This window comes from Benincasa hispida, chromosome 6 (genome assembly GCF_027475165.1).
Source record: "Benincasa hispida cultivar pf3 chromosome 6, pf3_genome.v1.1, whole genome shotgun sequence".
Taxonomy (NCBI): domain Eukaryota; kingdom Viridiplantae; phylum Streptophyta; class Magnoliopsida; order Cucurbitales; family Cucurbitaceae; genus Benincasa; species Benincasa hispida.
This window is the reverse complement of record NC_143483.1, coordinates 26,629,542-26,648,658: the sequence shown is the minus strand read 5'-3', so window position 1 is coordinate 26,648,658 and position 19,117 is coordinate 26,629,542.

The following is a 19,117-nucleotide window of genomic DNA, read 5'->3' as shown; positions in this document are numbered from 1 at the left end:
CAACTAAGAACGCACGCTTATTAACGTTGGAGAAAGTATGGGAAATGCGTGTTATGCACAAGGCACTGGAAGGAAATTAGCGAGATCAATGAGAGCGAGATTTTAAGTGAGAAAGTGAGAGAGAGCGACACCAGTGAGAACGTTAAGAGTGAGAGCAGAATCGACCGGACGCCTTGACCATGTGTTGAGCGGGCACACCCATGCGCTGGGCGCACGATCGAAGGATGCAACGTGTGTGAGCGCGCCTGATGAGCAGCGACGCACATGCGTTGCACGCACCTGCCGAGCGCCCACGTGTGCATGCGTCGAGCATTGCCATGCGACCATGCGTCGATGCTCTAAGCCAAATACACATTCACATGGCTGAGAGAGCCTATGCAGCCAAGAAAGCCATGCGTTAAAGAGCCACCCAATGCGTTGATGGAGATCACTTCATGCGTTGGCCAAAGGAAAATTTATGGGAAATTTTAAGGGAGAAAGCCAAGAATTTCTAATAAAAGACTTAAACATTTGGGTAGGAAATATGTAAAGTATTTAAAGAAGCGATGTGGCGAAAGGAGGATCACATAAAACTAAGTAGGAGGTGGCTAAGGGAGATTTCATGCAACTTAAGCAAGCTTGAGGTGGGTGAAAAAGATTTCATGCAAACTTAAGCAAGCATGAGGTGGGTGAAGGAGATTTCATGCAGCTAAAGGGCTTTTGGCTGGCAAGCTGAGGAAGAAACAACACAAGGCTATGCTAGAAGTAGACTTAGTAGACTTCATGTTGGCAGCCTTAGAGTTTGCCAAATGTTAGATAGGTTGTCAACTTGGGGTGAACTTGAGATGGCTATAAATAGGGAACTTGGGCAAGGGAATTTATTCATACCAGCCTCAAAGTCATAAATTGAGAGCATTTTAGGAAGTGAAATTAAGTTGTTAGGCCAAATTGTGAGGAAGAGAGGTTGCGTTGGTGAAGTGAAGGCAGTCGAACGCCCAACCTTGCACGCAGCACTATGTCCACTCTGTGCGTCAACCCACAGCACCCGTGCGTAGCGCCTAGCCTCGACGCACAACGTCCATACGCAGACGCCTCGCCCAGTGCACACGTCAACGTGCAGACGCCTCACCCAGCGTGTACGCCTCGCACGCAGCACGCCCAATGCGCATGCCCAACGCATCAACGCACTTTGACTTATATAACAAGTATTAACTAAGGAATTTCCTCTAAAGGACATATATAAAAATTGACTTATATAACAAGTATTAACTAGGAGAAACCTTGATATTTTGGTAGTTTCTAAGTAGGGTAAGCTAGTATTTTCGATAAATGGTGATATTCTAGTTAAAATTTCACACTTTGACTTATATAACAAGTATTAACTAAGGAATTTCCATGTATATGGAGAAATTCATAGGAGAATAGTCAAAAGGGTGATATTAGTAGAACACGTGTAGACGATGAGTGTTTACGTAGCTTTATGAATTGATATGTGAATATATGCAAATGTAGATGCAAAATACATGTTTTTGATGATATGATGATTGCCATGATATTGTTTGTAGAATTACTATGGAAACTGAGATAATACCTTGATTACATAGTTAGCATGCTTAACAAAAGGTGCTTAGCGGGAAAATATAGTCGACCTCGGTCGGTGAGAAATAATAGTCGGTGACGACCGACGGGAAATATAGTCAAGTATCTAAGCATGACTAGCGGGATAAAGAAATAGTCGGTGTGCACATTGGTGGGAAGTTGGTTATAGGAGGTTTCCACAGGTGATTATGATGTCTGATGATGTTATATGTATGCCACGTGTAGTATGGGAATAAAGGTTATTGATTGCATGAATATTTCCATGACCATGCATAAGTTACACTGTGAATGTTATCATGAGATTGATTTCCGAAAAATGATGATTTGCAAAGTGATTATTATTCTAAAAGAACCACTCACTTGGCTTAGTAGCTCCACACTCTTCGAAATTTTTTTTTATATCCCTCCACCCCTCCCCCCCCCAGGTAGTAAAGTGAAGAGTTCGAAGAGGAGTTCACCACCCACCACCACCATCTCAGAATTTGGTAAACTCTCCGGGCACGACTCAGACCATGTAACAAAGAGAAGAGAAAATTTAATTATATGTATAGATGGATAGGGGGAATACTGTAAACTCATTAAAGTCTGTAATTAATACGGGGGAAATATTGAATATAAGTATTGTCTTGAGTTGCTACTAGTTACCCTCACGCTTCCTTCTCGGTCTTCGAGATTAAGGATTGGGAGGGGGTGTGACAGTTTAGTATCAGAGCAAAGGTTTACGCAAAACATGGGGAAGGGTTGAAAATAAAAGTTGAGCCTAGCCTAGGCATAAATGGGATTTGAACAACTTTCTCTTTTATATGATATGAGAGGATGGGAGCCACTTCCTTATTACCATTTAGACAATCTCCGATCCTTACTAGTCGTCATAGGTGTCAGAAGATTCTTATTAGTGGAAAATAGCCCTAGCTAGATTCACTCTCAGTGAAATAGCTGCTATGCCTGGAAAAATAAGACAAAACTATAATAAAGGGGATAAGTTTAGAACCACAATGGTTTCAGGAAAAGGCTTACGTAAGGTAGGAAAAGCCAAGTAATAGAAGTTAGGATAGGTCAACACTTAGGTATGATAAACTATATTATAGGAAAACTTGACATAAAATCGAAAAGAGGTTAAGGGAAAAAGGAAATAATAGATGGGTATAGGAAAACCTGAAAAAAAAAAAAAAAAGGGAGAAGTGGAAAATGACTAGAGTAATAACTTGAAAAATGTCTACTGTAGGAAATGAATCTGAGCGGAAGAAACTGGTGGGGGAACGACTCCAGAATTAAAGATGGGACCCGCGATGCTAACCCAGGGGATAACCCTGAGAAATCTGAAGATAGCATAAATAATAACACTATTACTTTGAACAATATAAATCTAGTGGTATCCCGGGCTGATATGGGATGTCCACATTGTGGGAAAAACCATGGTGGAATGTGTTTAAAGGGGGCTGGGATCTATTACGGTTGTGGAAAAGTAGGCCACATTCGTAAAAACTGTTATACCTTCCAGAAGAAATCTAGAGAAATGCAAGCGAGGTATCAACGGGAAGTAATTGGTAGTTCAAGTTCGGGAAGTAACAACGTGCTGCCTGAACTAACCTAGACCAGGAGTGGGCCCGTGCAGGGAAGAAAGATATCCCTCGACGAATTGTGATAGAATACGAAGAACAATCCACCTATGACTTGCACGATAGGGAATCTTACAAATTCTGCATCTTCTGCAAGGAACTGGGGCATGTCCAGGAGTGGTGCATTTGGAGGAATGAAAGAATACAACAGAATTTCGAGAAACTAGGATTATCCAGAAATAAGTATACCACTAGAAAAAAAAAAGAAACCCGAGAAGAAGAGAATCTGCCACTGTAAATGAGAATAATATGTAAATATGACTAATGTTCATAAATAAAATCATATGTTAATAACATGCGTTTAACCTATATATGAATGATTGTAGACAAAATGCTGAGAAGTGGGAAACGTAGAACAGGGAAACATCCCGGAAACGAGAGTAAAAGTGCCTCGAGCCATCTAAAAGAAAAATCAAGAGAGGAGGAGCAAATGGACAAATTTACCTGAAGACTTCAGGCGAGCCTAGAACATATACAACCTGATCCCGAAAAGAAATATGGGATAGAACGGTTAAAAGCTTTACGGGCCATATTGAAGGAACAAAAGACCTTGCAGACGTAGAAGCTTGGATGAACCAACTAAAAAAATGTTTTCAGCTGATGAGATGCCCTGAAAACCGCAAGGTAAGTCTTGCCACATTCTTACTGCAAAACCAGGCAGAAGATTGGTGGAAGCTACTGAAGAACAGAAGGGGCAAGCAAGAGGAGATATGTTGGGAAGAATTTCGAAAAATATTTTTCAAAAGATTTTATCCCCGATCATTCAGGGATATGAAGCAAGATGAATTCCTTTAGCTCATGCAAGGGAGCATGACTGTAGCAGAGGTTGAATTAAAGTATACATAATTATTTAAGTATGCTTTAAACATAGTAGTGGATGAAAAGGAACGCTGTCGGAGGTTTGAAACAGGATTGAAACAAGAAATTCGAACTCCTGTTACAGCAACTGCCAAATGGCGAGAGTTTTCGAAACTAACAGAAGATGCAATGCGAGTAGAAATGAGTTTAACGGTAGAAGAAATAGGACCGAAAAAAGAATCCTTAATGAGTCGGTGGCGGAAGGAAGAATCAAGAAATTTTGCCCCCAGGGTGGAAAACAGGAGTGGATGGAAAAGAAGGGGAGTCACCAACACCAAAGCAGACCCTGAATGGGAAAATCAATTAAAAGAATCAATGATGAGCGTTAATCAAAGACAAAGGTGCTCAGTTTGTAATAAATATCACCGGGGCAGATGTTGGGAACAAATCCAAGAGCGGCCACACACATGTTTCAAATGTGGAAAACCAGGACACTTTAAACGAGAGTGCCCTCAATTGATGGATACTGGAAATATACAACCATCCAACAACCTAGGAAGAAAATCAATGACCAATGATGGTAGACGAACTGTGAGAGGAAGAAAAGAGGAAACGGGGAAAATTACGTTGGGAAATCTATATGGATTAACTCAAGAAAGAGAAGACAATATGTCAGTGGTGGGAAAACGGAAAGAAAAAGTTTTTGAAGAATAGAATAAACTGGTATAATAAAATTGTAAATTATTAAATAAAAACCCTGTTATGAATTAAATTTCGTTTAATTTCGAGGACGAAATTATTTTAAGGGGGTGGTAAATGTAAGACCATAACATCAAAACTAAAGTTAAATAGAGAAAATAAAATAAGCTAGCATGCGTCAAAGGAGTATGCCAAGGCATAGGCCATGCGTCGAGGCCAAGCGCACAGGCCATGCGTCGAGGCCCAACGCACAGGCCATGCACCAACACATGCAGGCCATACGGCAAGGACGCGCGCAAGCCATGCGACAGTGACGCACCTATGAGCCAGAAGCTCACGCCTATGCATCGAGGATGTGTGCCTATGCACCTATGCAACCGGGAACGCGCGCTCATTAACGTCGGAGAAAGTATGGAAAATGCGTGTTGTGCACAAGGCACTGGAAGGAAATTAGCGAGATCATTGAGAGCGAGATTTTAAGTGAGAAAGTGGGAAAAAGCGAGATTGGAGAGAGTGAGATTTTGAGCAAGAAAGTGGGAGAGAGCGAGATTGGAGAGAGCGACACCAGCAAGAGCGTTGAGAGTGAGAGCAACATCGACCAGATGCCTAGGCCATCCGTTGAGCGGGTACGCCCATGCGCTGGGTGCACAATCAAAGGATGCGTCGTGCGTGCGCACACCTGGCGAGCAGCCACGCCCATGCATTGCACGCACCTGCCGAGCGCCCATGCGCGCATGCGTCGAGCGTTGCCATGTGACCATGCGTCGATGCTCTAAGCCAAACACACGCTCACACGGTCGAGAGGGCCTATGCGGCCAAGCAAGCCATGCATTGAAGAGCCATCCAATGTGTTGATGGAGATCACTTCATGCGTTGGCCAAAGGAAAATTTATGGGAAATTTTAAGGGAGAAAGCCAAAAATTTCGAATAAAAGACTTAAACATTTGGGTAGGAAATATGTAAAGTATTTAAAGAAGCGATGTGGAAAAAGGAGAATCACATAAAACTAAGTAGGAGGTGGCTAAGGGAGATTTCATGCAACTTAAGAAAGCATGAGGTGAGTGAAGGAGATCTCATGCAGCTAAAGGGCTTTTGGCTGGCAAGCTGAGGAAGAAACAACACAAGGCTATGCTAGGAGTAGACTTAATAGACTTCATGTTGGCAGCCTTAGAGTTAGCCAAATATTAGATGTGTTGTCAACTTGGGGTGAACTTGAGATGGCTATAAATAGGGAACTTGGGCAAGGGAATTTATTCATACCAGCCTCAAATTCATAAAATGAGAGCATTTTAGGATGTGAAATTAAGTTGTTAGGCGAAATTGAGAGGAAGAGAGGTTGTGTTGGTGAAGTGTAGGTAGTCGGACGCCCAGCCTTGCACACAGCACTGTATCCACTCCGTGCGTCAGCCCACAACGCCTAGCCTCAACGCACAGTGCCCGTGCACAGACGCCTCGCCCAATGTGCACGTCAGCGCGCAGACGCCTCGCCCAGTGCGCATGCCTCGCATGCAGCACGCCCAGCGTGCATGCCCAACACATCGACGCACGTCTGTGCGACGCCCCACACCCACTCTGCCACTGCCCAATGCTAGTTGGCTAGTCTTAGGCTAAAATAACCTCTAAAGAACCAACCTTGATATTTTGGCAGTTTCTAAGTAGGGTAAGTTGGTATTTTCGATAAATGGTGACATTCTAGTTAAAATTTCACACTTTGACTTATATAACAAGTATTAACTAAGGAATTTCCATGTATATGGAGAAATTCACAGGAGAATTGTCAAAAGGGTGATATTAGTAGAACACATGCAGACGGTGAGTGTTTACGTAGCTTTATGAGTTGATATGTGAATATATGCATATGTAGATGCAAAATACATGTTTTTAATGATATGATGATTCCCATGATATTGTTTGTAGAATTGCTATGGAAACTGAGATTATACCCTGATTAAATAGTTAGCATGCTTAACAAAAGGTGCTTGGCGGGAAAATATAGTCGGTCTCGGTTGGTGGGAAATAATAGTCGGTGACGACCGACAGAAAATATAGTCAAGTACCTAAGCATGACTAGCGGGATAAAGAAATAGTTGGTGTGCACATTGGCGGGAAGTGGGTTATAGGAGGTTTCCATTGGTGATTGTGATGTCTGATGATGTTATATGCATGCCACATGTAGCATGGGAATAAAGGTTACTCATTGCATGAATATTTCCATGACCATGCATAAGTTACTCTGTGAGTGTTATCATGAGATTGATTTCCCAAAAAGATGATTTGCAAAGTGATTATTATTCTAAAAGAACCACTCACTGGGCTTAGTAGCTCCACACTCTTCAAAATGTTTTTCTTATATCCCCCCCCCCCAAGGTAGCACGCTCGAAGAGGAGTCCACAACCCACCACCACCATCTCAGAATTTTGTAAACTCTCTGGGCACGGCTCAGACCATGTAACAAAGAGAAGAGAAAATTTAATTATATGTATAGATGGATAGGGGGAATACTGTAAACTTATTAAAGACTGTAATAAATATGGGAGGAAATATTGAGTATAAGTATTGTCTTGAGTTGTTTCTAGTTACCCTCACGCTCCCTTCCCGGTCTTGGAGATTAAAGCTTAGGAGGGGGTGTGACAGTTTTATCTTTAACGCAATTAAAAAACTTGCGATGTTTTTACTAGTTATTCTTTCTCTTTCTGATTCATCCAGAAAGACTTCCCATCGCATACCTCGATCATTTGTATAAACTGCACAGTCTGTTTCGAACTCAGTATCAAGTAACACATTAACGAAAACAATCCCTGTGTTCGACCTTGGATTATTTTGAGAAACTTGAGTTGGAATTATACTTGGTTTCAGCACAAGGAAACTTGTGACAATGCATTACCCCATAGCATACTACAAGCATCTCATTAACAACACATATATTTAGAAGTAGTATTGCATAAAGTGTGCATAAGCATTACATAGCATAAGATAAATTTCAAGTCACCAAAGATACATGATACTGAGGTCGAGAACTGACTATGAAGTGTTGCAAAAGTATCGATGAATGTGATGACAAGTGTTATGACTGAAGTAGAAAGAGAAAGAGTAAAGAGTAAAAACATCACAAGTTTGTTAATCGCGTTAAGGACACAACTCAGGTTCCGCTTTCCCTCTGCGTACACCTCTAGATCAATGTATTTGTTTCTTTAACAACATGTCATTTTATGATTTTTCTTTACTTGCCCCTTAAAATTTTACCGATTACATACAATGGAAAGAGTCTCTTAAAACATATTTTGTGGTAAATGACCTGAATTTGTCATGGTTAAGGTGTGTCCTTCAGTTCCAAACCCTGATGCACCGCGAAATCTTCGTAATGCATATGATGTGTGGATGAAGGCTAATTCGATGGCCCGACTTCAAATTTTGGCTAGCATACCTGATGCATTAGCCAAAATGGTTGAGAACATGGTAATTGCATATAAGGTCACAGACTCATTACAAGAATTGTTTGAACATAAGTTCTCAATTTTTTAGTAAAAAGGCATGGATGACAAAGAAACCAGTAGTATCAGTTCCCAAGATAACCTCCAGTCTTTCTTGAATGTCAAAGGACTAAAAGAGAAAGAAATTGTTGCTGACTCTGAAGAAGTTCATCAACGAGAATTGTTCTCTGACATAGAACTTGGAGCCTATATAAGTTCTGATACTGATCCCATTTCTCTGTAGAAGAGGAAAAAGTCTAAAGACAGTAAATATCATTTATTTGTCTTGGAGATGTGTTTGGTAGAGAATGATGATTCTATCTGGATACTTGATTCAGGTGCTACTAATCACGTAAGTTCTTCCTACCAAGGATTTAGTTCCTCGAAAAAGTTGGAAGATGGAGAGTTGACTCTTTGAGTCGGTACTGGTGAGGTTATTTCAGTCGTTGTTGTAGGCAGACTAAAGTTATTTTTGGACAAGAAACGTTATCTGTTACTGGATAATATTTATGTAGTTCCTCATATCAAAAGGAACTTAATTTCAGTTTCTTATCTGATTGAACAAAGTTATTCCATTTTCTTTTCTGAGAATAAAGTGTTTATTTTTAAGAATGGTATGAAGATTGGTTTTGGTTCAATGGAAAATAACTTGTATGTACTAAGGCCGTTAGTCATAAAAATCTTACTTAATATTGAAATATTCAAAACAACAACAACTGCAAAAAGACCAGGGGTTTCTCCTAAGAAAAATGTCCATCTTTGGCATCTAAGGTTAGGTCACATCAACCTTAATAGGATTGAGAAGTTACTGAAATGTGAACTTCTAAATGATTTAGAAGAAAACACTTTGTTGGTATGTGAATCATGCCTTAAAGGCAAAATGACCAAACCACCTTTTACTGGAAAACTTGTTAGGTGAGAAGATAAAAACACTACGATCTAATCGTGGTGGAGATTATATGGACTTAGAATTCCAGAACTATATGATAGAACATGGAATCATGTCCCAACTCTTGGTCCCAGGTACACCTCTTCAAAAAGGAGAAACAGAACCCTGTTGGACATGGTTCGGTCTATGATGAGTTATGCTCATCTGCCAGACTCATTTTGGGGATTTGCAGTGGAGACTGTAGTTTATATTTTGAACAATGTTCCTTCATAGAGTGTATCTGAAACACCTTTTGAGCTATGGAGAGGCCATAAAGGTAGTTTACGTCACTTCAGGATTTGGGGATGTCCAGCCCATGTGCTACTGGCTAACCCTAAAAAGTTGGAACCGCATTCGAAAGTTGCCTCTTTGTAGGCTACCCCAATGAAACGAGGGTTGGATACTTCTATGATCCAAGTGAGAACAAGGTGTTTGTATCGACAAATGCTATCTTCTTGGAAGAAGACCACATATAGGATCATAAACCACGAAGTAAGCTTATTTTAAATGAGATTTCTAATGAGACTATTGAGAGTTCAACAAGAGTTGTTGAACAGACTGATAGATCAGCAAGAGTTATTGATTTCGATACATCTAGTCAACCATCTCAAGAGTTGAGACTGCCTCGACGTAGTGGGAGCATTTCGAACCCACCGGAACGCTACATGGGTTTGACTAAAGCCCAAACCATCATATCTGATGATGGAGTTGAGGATCCATTTTCATATAAGCAAGCAATGGAAGATGTTGACAAGGATGAGTGGATTAAAGCCATGAATAAGGAAATGAAGTCTATGTACTTCAATTCCGTTTAGGAGCTTGTGGATTAGCCTGATGGTGTAAAACCTATAGATTGAAAACAGATCTACAAGAGAAAAAGAGGTGTAGATGGAAAGATGCAAACCTTTAAGGCTAAACTCGTGGCAAATGGTTATACCCAGGTTGAAAGAGTGAACTATTGATAACGGGCAGATATGCACATTATCATAGTGCTAAGTTCTTAAACAATGTTGGCTTGCGTTGATAAAATATGATAGATTGTGTCCAAAAAGCATGAAATTCATAATATTACGGTTGCATATGTTCAACGCATAGGAACAGTTGATTTTTATATTTTTATGCAGATTATGCGTTGACGCAAGGTGAAAATTGCGATCATAGGAAATCATTGGGGAGCGCAGCATTACCGCAAGGCTTTGCGGTGATTGTGTTCGTAAACATCCGCTCAAGAAGGATTGCCAAAAAGAGCCGGCGCAACATGGTGAGCACATTTGGGTAAAAGGAATAATTAATCACGATAGGATAGAAAGCTGATGACAGTCGAATCCGAATTAAGTTGATAGTCGCTAACCATAACAAGTACATTCAGCTTTTCGGTGACAAATATTTGGCGCATCAGCCAGGGAATTAATGTTGTCCCATCTGTGCAATCATGAGAGAGAAGCCGTCTTTCACCCTGGAAGTTCTATAAATACCGAACGTATCCTTAAGAAAAGAGGTTCACCATCTCACGAGAGAAGAAGGTTGTGCCGACGGATCATTCCGGTAAGCTTGGGAGAGCGCCGGAAGCTTCAAGAACAGAGAGAGGACCAACTCCTGCAGAAGCAAGAATATCTTTTGAACCGAATAGAGATTGACAGTATAAAAGTCTCGGTCAACAAATTGCTACCAGGCTCTCTACCTTTATCTTCCATTGTTATTTTGTACTCGAACTCATTTATAAAAATGGAATTTACTTCTCTATATCTGTTCACTCTCTGTTATTTACGCATGAGTAGCTAAATCTATTGAATGGGTTGAGAAACATTAGCTAGCACAACTGGGAATCTTTATTCTATGCGATTATCTTGTATTATGTATGCTTCATTCGTCCATTAGAGATACTCAGGAGGGTAGTCTAGGGATAGGATCTATGCTTGGGAAAGTCAGGTTAGAATCTAGGCTTGTGAGAGTCATATTAGAACGCATAATCAAGAGATAGGAGCTTAGGAATAAGCAATGTTTGCTATTAACGCATCACATGCATCCTAGAGATAGGATATGATTGTGTGGTCACCTTGCCTTTATGCATCTTGCATCATCGCATAGGAAAAGTGTAGAGAATTAGAAATAAGCTCTATGGACATTTTTGCATTCAACACATGCGTCCTAGACTTAGGAGCATCGTATTTGCATTAGAAAATGACTTGTTGTACATGGTTGTAGCATGATCGCATAGTCTGATGCATTCCCAAGTAACGCTAGCTAAAGACCTTCATAACCCGTTTATCCGTATACTCAGTACATCTATCACACAATTAGACTTTTCTAATTGAGTTACCGCAATCAACAAATCAAAAATTAATTGAGTTACCGGTTACTGCAGAGTTTTCTAAAAATTACCATCACAACCTGTTTTCACAAGTCCCTTAGTTCTAGATCGTGGAACATTAGATTTAATAGTGCGATCAAATCATTTAGCTTTGATCAGAATGTTAACGAGCCTTGTGTTTACAAGAAAATCATCAACAGCTCAGTAGCTTTCTTTGTGCTATATGTGGATGATATCCTATTCGTTGGGAATGATGTAGGTTTTCTGACTAACATTAAAAAGTGGCTAGCTGGCTAGTTTCAAATGAAAGATTTTGGAGAGGTGCAGTTTGTTCTAGGGATCCAGATCATAAGGGATCGTAAGAACAAAAGGTTGGCCTTGTCTCAGGCATCGTACATTGACAAGATGTTGATCATGTACTAGACATAGAATTCTAAGAGGGGTTTATTACCTTTTAGGCATGGAATTATTTTGTCTAAGGAGCAATTTCCTAAGACACCTCAAGAGGTTGAAAAAATGAGATGGATTCCCTATGCATCGACTATTGGAAGCGTCATGTATGCAATGTTATGTACTAGACCTGACATTTGCTGTGCAATAGGGATTGTCAATCGTTATCAATCCAATCCAAGATTAAATCACTAGACAATGGTAGAAAAGATCCTCAAGCATCTTCGGAGAACGAGGGAATATATGCTCGTGTATGGAGATAAGGATTTGACTCTTACAAGATACACAGACTCTGACTTTCAGACTGATAGAGATTCTTGAAAATCGACATCAGGGTCAGTGTTCATTCTGAATGGAGGGCCGTATTTTGGAAAAACATCAAGCAAGGATGCATCGCAAACTCCACTATGGAAGCCGAATACGTAGTCGCTAAGAAGCTGCTAAAGAGGTTGTTTGGCTTAGGAAGTTTCTTACAAATTTGGAAGTTGTTCCAAATATGTCTTTGCCGATCATAGTCTATTGTGATAACAAGGGGGCTGTGGCAAATTCTAAGGAACCTCGAAGTCACTGAAGAGGCAACCATATTGAATGGAAGTATCATTTGATCAAAGAGATTGTGCATTGCGGTGATGTGATAGTCACGAAGATCATGTCGGAGCACAATGTTGCTGAACCGTTTACAAGGCCTCTCACGGCGAAAGTGTTCAAAGGTCATCTGGAAAATTTGGGTCTACAGGACATGCGACACCTTGTCTAGGGCAAGTGGGAGATGATACTGGGGTATAGAGTATGCCCTAGTTTATTGTATATTGTACTATTTTATATATTGTACATTAGTCTCCCGAGACAATAGGAAAAATGGGAGATTATTGGGATTGGTATCCTAATTCTCCCGGTGGTCTCGTAGTTTGTAAACATTTTGTACATATTTTGTACACAAAGAGTTTGTATAAAACCAAACCATGAAATGATTAGTCTCTTTATATAACGTCATTGATAATTGTGACTTACATTTCACTATGATGACCATAGGTGACATGACCTTAATCCTGAGTGAGTTAGGAACTCTTGCTCAGAAGGGCGGTCCTTTGATTTGTATGGGTGAGAGTGGCTAGATTTCCAATTCAACTGTTGGGTTTTATATCCTAAAACTCGTGGTTTGTAAACAATAGAATTTATTATGAAAATTCAATAAAGTTGTTATTGAATATATTGTTTTTTTAGAAATCCAATAAACCTAAGTCCTTTGATTATTATATGAGTACTTGAACTTTATATGGACACATACAACTGGATCAGGTTCGAGTAAATAGTCAAAATGATCTATAGTATATGAATAAAGTTAGGTGCCTTATTTTGGTAACACTATTGGATGCGGCCTACTTTGTAGTTGTTACAAAGAGTTATAAAGTGCTACATACGAAGTGATCCTAATTCGTGCATGTTGGGACATGAGGAGTGAGGGTGTCATGTGTAAATGAGTTTTGTGCAAGATCGGACAACGAATCCAGTCACTCTTACTTTATAACGCTATTTACTATTTAAGACTAACTATTTCAAAGCGATGGCCTAGGTAACTTGACCTTAATCATCAGCTAACTATGAACTCCTGTTTGTTCGGGATTATTCTTTGATCTGCAAATAGTGAGAGAAGACCAACTGCCTTTGCTCAATAAGCTTACCATTTTGGGGATAAGACTGATTGAATAGCTGGGGATATAGGGTGCAAGATGGAATTCACTCATACCCAATTAGGGTTAGTAGAGAGATTGTTGCCTTCAAGTGTTGATTATGGGTCTTGAAGAAGAGGCCTCACCCTCTCATTGGCCCGAGAGGGATTTAATTTGTTTATTGGATCACAAATCAATTTTTCATTAGAAGATCAATGGGATTTAAGGAACAAAAGGTAATTTTTGGGGTAAAATAGAGATTCGACCCAGCTAGTATTACGAGCAACCTGTGAAGGGTTAATTTACTAATCATGGTTATATCGAGTGGACATAATATATCTACAGTGAGAGGAGTTCAGCTATGGGCTTTAGTGAAATCACCCATTAGTTAATGAATGGGGGTTAGATCAGTCTAATGAGTTTAGCCGATTAATCTCGGATAGTTGGAGCCCATGTACTGTAGATCCGCGAGGTTCCCCTACTAGCTCGTAAATGGATTAGCTTTAGAATAGCGTGATAAGTTAATTTGAAGTGTTCAAATTAGAATTAAATGAAATTATAAAATAATATTTAAATATGATTTAAATATTTGAAGATTGAATTGTGTAAAAATTAATTTAATATTTGATATTAAATTAATTAGAATTATTTAAATTAGTTAAATAATTATTTATTAATTTTATTAAGAAAATTAATTTATGAAATTAATTTTGTAAAATTGATAATATTTTCAATTTATTAAAAGAATTGATTTATGGAATCAATATTTAATAAATTGAAAAGAAGGGAAAATACACAAAAATAGAATTTAGCATTTTTCTATTACTTCTTCCAAGTAGCTCACTAAACAACCCACTTCAAGCTTCATTAAACTCCAAGCATGAGCTGCATCTCATGCAGCAAATCTTTTTGCATGAATGTCTGCAATATATTGAATAAATTGGAGTGTTTTTGGAGGAAAGCAACCGATCAAATTTTTCTAAAAAATTCATGAGAGAAGAAGTTGTTCTTCTACTAGGTTACTATTGTGAGTTTGTCTCCTATTCCCTTAATTCAGGCTTATTTTGTGTCTCACAACTCAATCTAGAGCACTAAGAGGATAGTAGGGAAGATCTTGGGTGGTCTACAATAAGATTCAGAGGAGATTTGTAGCTAGTTTCAAGCTTAGAGAAAGTTCTTCAAAGGTATGTCACGAAACCCATTTATTTCTGCTGAAGCATGCTTTCATTTCTACCAAAATTAATGAATTAGAGTGCTTATGGATCTTGGTGACTTCCACTGCGCAATGGTACATTCCGACATCAACAAACTTACCATTTTGGAGATTCGTCTAATTAGGGAGCTAGGAACTCAGCCACACAAGACGGAATTCACTCATTCCCCAAAGCAAGGGTAAGTACATAACTTGATCCCTCAAGTTCTAATTTCGGGTCTTGAACATAGTGGCTACACCCTCTCTTCGGAAGAGAGGACTCAGTCATAGTAGGACTATGACTTATTGTTCATTAGAGGAATTGGTGGTACTTAAGAAGTTAGATGTAACTACATGGGAAAAACGGTAAATTGGCTCAGCTGTACTTACGAGCGATTTTTGAAGGGTCATCACATTATTGGCTGGTTATATCCAATGGACACAGTAATATATCTGGAGTGTGAAGAATGCAACTGTTGGTCTTTAGTGGACTGACCAGCAGTTAACTAAAGGTGGATCTCGTGATTAAAGAGTTTAGTCAAATATTCATGTAACGTTGGAGCTTCAAGCTAAAGGACCATATGGTCCTGTTGGTAGCTCAATGAGTTCAAGTTGAGAATCAGATTTTGGGTTAGTGAAGTGTTCAAATTAACAAGAGGAAGTTTAATTATATGTGATATAATTAAATTAATTTAATTATATGTGATATAATTGATATGATGTATTAGATACATTAATTGGAGGAATATAATTTATATTAAATACCATAACATAGAAAAATAACTATGGTTTATATGTTTCATATGATGAAATATTTAAACTATAGGTTATAAATATAGTATGATAAGTTGGTTATCATATTTATTTATAATATATTAATTATATGATAATTATTCTTTTTCTCTAATAACCGAATTTAGTGGGAGGTTATTGGAAGTTTTATGGTAAATGTGAGATAAAAAGGAAAATGGTTTTCCAAAATTTAGGTTGATGATTCATTCGGAATAATCTCACAAAAAGGCTATCAAGTAAAATGGTTTTACTAAGCGATAGCATTGAGAGCATACACGATCGAGCTACAAGTTTACTATACGATGTTACTCGTTTAATCGTTGCTACACAATCGAGTACAAAAGTCTATACAATAGGCTTCTATTTACTAAGCGATTGAGTACTTTTGTCTATACGATAGACAACATTCATCTCCCACTTACTCGATTGTTTACCACCTGCTTTCCTCAATCCAAAATCATATAGAGACTATAACTCCTGGATTCTCACATCGAGAATACCAAGGTAACCATTGTGATAGTGTTCTAGTTCCATTCGAGGATCAAGTTGGACTCGATTGGGATCGAGGTTCATTCAGACGTTCATTGAGATCGCGTTCTGATCGTTGCGTTCGAGTTGGTGCTGATTGAACGATTTGTTGAATGATCGAGGGATACGTGAAGAAGAGTTCTTTAAAGGTTTGCCTACTCTATCCCTGTTTATTTCTTTATAAGTAGCATGCTGTAATTTCTAATTGGGTATAATCTGTTCGTTTCCGTTTAGACTGTAATTGTTTGTGTTCATTCTCAATGGAATTTGGAACAATTCACTTCTGTTCAAACGATGTCTATTTAGATTTCCTTCAGAAAGAATCGAGACAAAATGAAGTTGTAGTCAGTTTATTATTGTCTGACTTTCTGTTTTGTTTATTGTAACCACCAGAGCTTCTTCTGTTGAAAATGAGAGATTGTATAAAAGGAAAAGAATGAGAGAGTAACGAGGACAAGAGGGCGAGAACATTCATTCTATAAAGAAGTTTAAAGAAGAAGTAATAAAAGAGACCCTTCCTTTTTGCAAGTGGATGTAGGCCTTTGGCTAAACCACTTAAATTCTTGTGTTCTTTCTTTCTCAACGATCGTCTAGCTTTTTCTTAAGTACTGTATACACAATGGTTTAGTTCCTTTTGCATTGCCTAAATGATCGTCTAGCTCCACTCAACTATCATACGATCATCTAGTTCCACTCAACTATTGCCTACACGAACGTCTAGTACTTCTTAGTATCGTCTACACAGTTGAACTATCATCTAGTTCCTTAGAGCTTTGTCTACACGATTGAGCTCGCATACAGGTAAACGATTGAAGAGTTTTGAAGCCTAAAGGATATAGTCTTCTCTGAGTCTTGAAGCGAAGTTGACCGTTTATATTGAGTAGTTGGGCATGCAAACAAGAGAATTATAGTTATCTGGGGCCACAAAATATGTTATTTTAGCTTTACAATTGTCTTACTCATATTCCTATTTCTGACCTACCTGATCTCTATTTTACATGAGAATATATGGCACAAAGTTCTCTTAGAGCTGCTTAAGCTCAGAATAGTACTTGGCCTTAACCCGCCCAAATGTTAGTGCCCAATTTGATCAATTTTTTTAGCCAGAGCCTCAAATCTTTGTGTATACATTAATTTTTTATTGTTGGATCAAATAAAAAGCTGAAGTTTGGTTATGAGTAGGAAACTAAACTTAAGTGGGATATTTCTAGTAAACTTAACATGGCTTCATAGCTAATACTTGAGAATGAAAAATGTGATATAGGCATAGATTTTGGATGACATTACCAGACTATCCACCGAAGAGAACAAAGTTTGGTAATAGTCTCTGCAAGGCAGCAAGTTGAACCTTTGCCAAAAAGCTCTATAATTGCATTTTTCTACTTTGGAAGGCAGTTTGATGTTTTGACATCTTAGGTGTTGTAAAAATTTGTGGGTAGACATGATTATTTTCCATGTACAGCTTATCTTTTATCAACGTTAATATTGTTGTTTATTTCTTTTTATAATTTTTGTCCCTTGTTTAAGGATGTTATTTGTTGTCTAGTATTATGTAGTTTCAGGTCTTTGGAGAGTTTCACTTTACGTGGTCTTGAGTATAAATGAAACTCGGACACTTTTATAAATTTTAGACGCTTTTTATGAACTTTTTGCATGGTTTTTATTGATAATGTTTGACTTAGCTACCTTTTAGCATTTTATGTCGCTTTCAAAGTCAACGTGTATGTTAGATACTTTTGGAATATTTTATGTAGTTTTGAGAAGCAAAATAAAACTTAGTTACTTTTATAGAACTTATTAGATGCCAAAGTGCTAATAAGAGAACATCCCCTTGATAAAAGGCTTAGATCATGAGTTCAATGCATGGTGGCGACCTACCTAGGATATAATATCCTACGAGTTTTCTTGACACCAAAATATTGCGAAGTCAGGTGGGAAACTGTCACTTTGACGTTGTTTAAGAAATTTTTACATTTTTTCATAATCAAGTGGACACTTGGTTAAGTACATTTTTTCATAATCAAGTGGACACTTGGTTAAGTGTCACTTTCTTTTTAAAACTAATTTATTAAACTTGATTTTATGTGTTAAGTTTATCTACACAATTATTCTTTATTATTTGATTTTCAGGTGGTCGTGAAAATTTCATTCACGATGCAAATGTGGTATATTATTTAACTCTTACTCTCTAATTGTAGTTTAGAATTGATTATGAGTGTTTAAATTAAGTTTTAAGATTGTTTGGTTAGTTTTTGGTACTCAAACTTCATTTAGATCATTTTAAACTCTTTCTAAATATTGAGCCTAGTTTATGACTCTTGGAAACTTTCCGTTGTAGTTAGGGATTGATTCATAGTGTTGAATTAAGTTTAACGTTCTGTTGTTACTGTTGGGAATGTCCTAAACTCATAGTTCATAAATATTGTTAAAACATATTCTGTTTATCAATAAAAGTATTATTGAGTATTTTATTCAATAAATTGTTATTGGTATTGCATTCTATTATAAAAATCCAAAACAAATCTATGGCTACAATATGAATACTTTAAACTTTATGTGGCGACAGAAAAGAGGATCAAGTTTTAGTATATAGCCAAAATGGTCTATAAGTATATGGATGAGATTGGACTTCATCCTGGTGACACTATTGGATGCGCCCTATTTTCTAATACTGATACAAATGATGTGATCCCAAAATTATTCATGTGGAGACATGTGAGCTTGGGCATTCTATGGAATGAGTTTGCACAAGACTAGACCTCGAAATAGTCACTTTTCTTTATAATGAATGTTTACTATCAAAACTGACTATTTCAAAATTCAATGACCTAGGGTAAATCGATCTTAATCCTGAGCTAACTATGAACTCTTGTTTATTTGGGATTATCCTTTGATTTGCATAGTTGAGAGTAGTCCATTAGCACTACTTAATAAGTTTCCCCATCCGAGGATAAGATCGGATATAGATAGCTCTCGTGATCAAGAGGGTCATGGTTTATGAGTCGGACTATAAACCAATTGTTCAATGGAGGATCAGTGGAAGCTTAAAGAGCAAGATGTATTTATAGGGGTATAATGGTAA